The sequence below is a fragment of the Lithobates pipiens genome, unplaced genomic scaffold (assembly GCF_037356315.1).
Source record: "Lithobates pipiens isolate NorthernLeopardFrog02 unplaced genomic scaffold, aLitPip1_a1.2 Scaffold_13, whole genome shotgun sequence".
Lineage (NCBI taxonomy): Eukaryota > Metazoa > Chordata > Amphibia > Anura > Ranidae > Lithobates > Lithobates pipiens.
Window position 1 is genome coordinate 156,364,345 of NW_027507718.1, and position 6,000 is coordinate 156,370,344.

The 6,000-nt window shown below is 47.2% G+C and overlaps 1 protein-coding gene across 6 annotated transcripts in view; it reads right to left on the minus strand.

Annotated features, from left to right (window-relative positions):
* The window catches only part of MPND (MPN domain containing), a 719,135-nt gene extending 713,631 nt beyond the window's left edge, over positions 1-5,504 (minus strand). For 2 of the 6 annotated variants that reach the window (XM_077475748.1, XM_077475746.1), the window contains exons 1-2: positions 5,013-5,504; positions 4,825-4,913 (exon numbers count right to left, since the gene is read on the minus strand). The gene's annotated coding sequence lies outside the window, so the exon portion shown is untranslated. The other 4 variants (XM_077475745.1, XM_077475740.1, XM_077475744.1 and 1 more) reach the window with 4 other exon arrangements.
* Positions 5,505-6,000: the final 496 nt, after the last annotated feature.

A 6,000-nucleotide genomic window follows, 5' to 3' on the forward strand; every position in this document is an offset into this window, starting at 1 on the left:
AGTCTACATATGAGATCTGAGGACTTTTTGACCCCAGATCTCATATTTAAGAGGTTCTGTCATGCTTTTTTCTATTACAAGGAATGTTTACAAGTAATATAAAGTGACAATTTTTTTTAAACAGTGTAAAAATAAAAAGGGTAAAATAAATAATAATATTAAAAACATTTATTAAACATGCCCCGTCCAGCCATGTTCGCGCACAGAAGCGAACGCATACGTGAGTAGCGCAGGCATATGAAAAACGGTATTCAAACCACACATGTGAAGTATTGATTGGTAGAGCGAGAGCAATAATTCTAGCACTAAACCTCCTCTGCAACTTAAAACATGTAACCTGTAGTATTTTTTAAATGTCGCCTGTGGAGATTTTTAAGGGTAAATGTTTGTCACCATTCCACGAGCAGGCGCAATTTTGAAGCATGACATGTTGGGTATCAATTTATTCGGTGTAACATTATCTTTTACAATATAAAAAATTGGGCTAAATTTTACTGGCGTCTTATTCAAAAAAGTTAATTTTTTCCCAAAAAAAAGTGCACTTGTAAGACGCTGCGCAAATACGGTATAAAAAAAAAGTATTGCAATGACCGCCATTTTATTCTCTAGGGTGTTAGAAAAAAAACAATATATAATGTTTGGGGGTTCCAAGTAATTTTCTAGCAAAAAAAATGGTTTTAAACATGTAAACAACAAAATCTCAAAAAGAGGCTGGTCCTTAAGTGGTTAAAAAACCTGCCTGGTCACAGTAAACAATCGCAGAACTTTAGTTCTGCTTTAAAACATGGAAGACAATCTCCGATACACAAGTCCCAAAGCTGTTATCATACTAATTCTTTGATGTATAACATTACATTTTAAAAATTAATTTAAACCACATTATATATACATACATATGTAACTTAAACTACATCCCGCCTGCCGTATAATAAAATGACGGTAGGCGGGATCCCCTCTCGTTCGGGGGCAGTGTCATATTACTGTCACTGTTCTTGCGCACCCGCGGGGGCATGCAGCACTGTGATAGCAGTCGCGCTGTGTCCCTAGGATGTGGCGTGACCACAAGCCGATGACGTGGTTCTTTACCCATATAATCGGCTGTGTCCAATCACAGCCGATCACATGGAAGTGCCATTTATCGTCTCTCCTCGCCTCACATTGGCAGAGCTTGAGGCGAGGAGAGTCGATCTGCGGCATCTCCTCGCAGGAGAGACTGTACAGGTACTTAGGACACTAATCATCAGTGCCCTGATTATCAGTACAGACCCAGCAGTGCCCATCAGTGACGCCAATCAGTACCCATCAGTGCCTTCTCATCAACGCTACCCATTAGTGTCGCCTATTTGTGCCACCTATTATTGCTCATAAGTGCTGCCTATCATTGCGGCATATTGCCTAGTTGCCAACTGTCCCGAATTTCCCGGGGACACTCCCGGGATTAGGACCCTTGTCCCAAATTAATTTTGTCCGGGAAATTCGGTTTGTCCCGTTAATTTCACCACCGCCCACTAGCCGGTCCCTAATTAGGACCCTTGTCCCGAATAAATTTTGTCCCAGGAAATTCGGTTTGTCCCATTAATTTCGCAGCCGGCCACTGGAGGATGTCAGAGGGGGCCAGTCTCAGTCTGAAGGATGTCAGAGGGGGCCAGTCTCAGTCTGGAGGATGTCAGAGGGGACCAGTCTCAGTCTGGAGGATGTCAGAGGGGACCAGTCTCAGTCTGGGGGATGTCAGAGGGGGCCAGTCTCAGTCTGGGGGATGTCAGAGGGGGCTAGTCTCAGTCTGGGGGATGTCAGAGGGGGCCAGTCTCAGTCTGGGGGATGTCAGAGGGGGCCAGTCTCAGTCTGGGGGATGTCAGAGGGGGCCAGTCTCAGTCTGGGGGATGTCAGAGGGGGCCAGTCTCAGTCTGGGAGATGTCAGAGGGGGCCAGTCTCAGTCTGGGAGATGTCAGAGGGGGCCAGTCTCAGTCTGGGAGATGTCAGAGGGGGCCAGTCTCAGTCTGGGAGATGTCAGAGGGGGCCAGTCTCAGTCTGGGGGATGTCAGAGGGGGCCAGTCTCAGTCTGGGGGATGTCAGAGGGGGCCAGTCTCAGTCTGGGGGATGTCAGAGGGGGCCAGTCTCAGTCTGGGGGATGTCAGAGGGGGCCAGTGCCAGTCTGGGGGATGTCAGAGGGGGCCAATGCCAGTCTGGGGGATGTCAGAGGGGGCCAGTCTGGATGTCAGAGGGGCACCAGATGTAAGGAGGACTGATGGGGACACCATATGTAAGTAGGGGCTCCGCTGATGGAGACAAAGATGTGAGGAAGGCTGCTCTGGTTTTTTTTTTGCTTTTTTGTTGTTGTTTTTTTAAAGCCTATGGCGTGCAAAACACACCCAAAAACTTCCACCCAGGTGCCAAAAAAAGTGCACACACATAAAGAGTGAAACACAAAACCGTGCCACGGGTGTCTGCTGTCCTCCACTAGGAAGGACCTTACCCTGATCCCCCGGGGCGTTAGGCTCCAGACGGGGACTGAGATACCAAATACATGGCTCAATCCAGCCGAAGCCGGACGACCGCTTTTCTCCGGAAGGTCTGCCGAAACAGACCCACCCAGGTACTAGGGTAGGGGCTCCCCCGAAGGAAGACCCCCTTAAGAGAGAGCAAACCAAACCAGAAGGCCTATGTCCATCCTCCCACAAGACATTCAGGATAGGTCCGAGGACCGACACCCTACTCATCAAACGTGAAAGTGACAAACATAAAACGTGACAAACCACACAAATAAAATAAATAAAAAGTGGGGAAGGGATAGTGGAGAGGAGGAGTGAAAAAGGTGACCATTGTGCAATATAATGGCCAGGCCCTCCGGCCAGGAATCAAAAATTCCTCTGGTCATAGCCAAAAGGGTGGGCCCTAGAGGCAGGTGTAAAAAAGTGTGTTATATAGTGACGTGACCAAGGTGCCAGATATCAAAGTGCAGAGCACAGTGAGTATAAGGCATCCCTGAACTGCCACTTCAGGGGCACATCACCATAGGCTTTTCAACAGAAGCATCCCCGACCCCCCAGCCCAGACCATAGCAGCCCCCACCCCAGCCAGAAAGGCTTACCCCCCTTTCCCTCTCCATCCCTCCCCCCCTTTCCCTCTCCATCCCGCATTCATCTCAGACTCTAACCACGCCCATTCGAGCCATGCCCATGTAAGCCACACCCACTATTTTACGTAAACCGCACCCATATTTTGCCGCATTTCACTTTTTCCTATGCCACGTCTATATCCGCGTGCCCCACCCCCTATTTATAATACAACTCCACCTACTGCCAAAAAAAATTTCCTACAATGTTGGCAACTAAGATATTGGTGCCTCCTCATCAGTGCCATCTAGTCAGTGGCCTTCCGAGGAGCCTCATCGGTGCCCATATGTGCCGCCTATCAGTGCCGCCTCATCAGCGCACATCAGTGAAGGAGAAAAGTTATTTAACAAATTTACTGACAAACTGAGAAAGAAAATTTTCTTCAAAATTTTGGACATTTTTTTTTTTTTAGCAAAAAAAAACAAAACAGCAGTGATTAAATACCATACCACCAAAAGAAATCTCTATTTGTGGGAAGAAAATAATTAAAAAAAATTTGGGTAGAGCGTTGCGTTACATTACCACACAATTATCAAACAAAGTGTGACAGCGCTGAAAGCTGAAAATTGGCATGGGCAGGAAGGGGGTAAAATTTCCCTATATTAAAGTGGTTAAGATCACAAAGAAGACCACAGTCCAAAGAATATATAAAGACTATAATGTGCTTATACAGAGAAAGATTAATCTTTCCCTGACTAATCAGGACTTTTGCAATATAAAATAAATGCAGTATGAAACACAGTAATATCTGCTATGCTCTAGCAAGTATAGTAAAGATTGTTTGGAGCAGCCTTTCTCAGGGTCCTTGGAACCCTAGGGTTTCTCCAGAGGTCGCTAGGAGTTCCCTCCTGAGCAATGAGCAATTTCTAATTTTCAGATAGCCCACTGACCACAATGATCTTTTTCGCTACAGTATGTGTACCCAGGGAAATCTTCCTACTGACCTCAAATGTAAGGCCCCTTTCACACGGGCTGTCCAACCAATGATCGGACCCTTCATTCACCCCTATGGAGTGGCAGATGTCAGTGGTGACATGTCTGCTGACATCCGCCGCTATCCGATCTGATCCTGTCCTCAAAATCCAGACGATGGTGGTCCTATTTTCTATCCGTCTGGCGGATGAGATATAATCAGATGAAAATGGACAGGTGGTCCGTTTTCACCTGATCTCCCCATAGAGGGGAACGGGACTGGGTCATTCTTCCCTCTGCTCAGTAAGCTCAGCAATCCCCCGCTGAGCAAGTGGAGTCCATCAAACAGAGGCGCCCAAGTGAAAGGGGTCTGAGGCGCATTCTTCTCACTGACCATCGCACTAATGTACAGTAAGCTGCAGTGATTGTTATTAAAGGTTCCATGTGAGCAGAAAGTTATTTCAAGGGTTATCTATGTTAAAAAGGTTGAGAAAGCCTGGGCTAGAGAGATTATGTAACTTTGAACAAGGCAAAATATTTTATGCATCCACTACACATTTTTTACATACAAAATCAGTGCTAGATTCTAGCAAAATGATGGCAATGAAAACTGCGTAAAGAGTAGCAAAATGGCTGTAAGTACAAACAAAATGATGACAGGTACCGTACTAAAATCATGCACTGCCTGCATCAGTTAACTTGACAGTGCACCAACATCAGTCCCTACAAACAATGCATATATAACTTGAAAGCAGTGAGTTCATTTTGAAGTTATGCATAAAGCAGAGCACAGACAAACCTGTAAGCCGAACCTTGTGTTGCTGCCGAGCTCAGAGCCGTGCGCGGAACCGACTGATCCAGACTGGGGGATTATTTCCTTTCCGGTTTCTACAATGTAGTCGGAGAAAAACAAGTGTTTAGTGTTCGTGAATGAAGATAATGGTTTCTAGCCCTCCAATATGCATACTATACAGGTCTTCACATCACCTCCCAAGACTGCTGCTGTACACAATGGTAGAGTGATAACAAAGAAACAGTATTGCTCCTAGAGGGCAGCACTGCCCACTTCAGTGTGATGGCACACACAAGCTGTAAGAGATTGAGAGGTTCAGCAGTCCTGCCTGCAGAATGAGTCTAATCAAACCTTCCCTGTATAGAATAGGCCAGTGATGGCGAACCTTTTTGAGTCTGAGTGCCCAAACTGAAATAAATAAGTTGGTTTTGTGTTGTAAAGTGCCAACACGAGAGAGGGGTGCTGAGCAAAAGAGAGGGGGTGTGTGAGAGAGATGGGGGGTTTGTAAGAGAGAGGGGGGTTGTGTGTAAGAGAGAGAGAGGGTTGTGTGTAAGAGAGAGAGAGGGTTGTGTGTAAGAGAGAGAGGGGGTTGTGAGATAGGGGTTTGTGAGAGAGAGAGAAAGGGGGCTGTGAGAGAGAGAGAGGACACATAGAGAGAGAAAGGTGACAGAGAGTGAGGGGGGGACAGATAGATAGAGATAGGGGACACACACAGAGGGGGGACACATGGGGGCAGAGAGAGGGGGGACAGAGAGATGGGGGCACAGAGAGGGGAAGGGGGGACAGAGAGGGAGAGGGGGGACAGAGGGGGAAGGGTGTGAGAGATATGGGACATAGATAAAGGGGAGGGCACAGTGAAAGAGAGAGAGAGAGAGAGGACAGAGAGAGAGAAGGGTGACAGAGAGTGAGGGGGACAGATAGATAGAGATAGGTGATACACACAGAGAGGGGGGACACACGGGGGGCAGAGAGAGGGGGAGGAGTGTGAGAGATGCTGAGAGAGAGAGGGGGCAGAGAGAGAGAGATGGGACAGAGAGAGAGAGATATGGGACAGAGATAAAGGGGAGGGCACAGAGAAAGAGAGAGAGGGGACAGAGAGAGAGGGGGGACAGAGAGAGAGAGAGGGGGGACATAAAGAGAGAGGGTGGAACAGAGAGAGAGAGAGAGAGAGAGAGAGAGAGA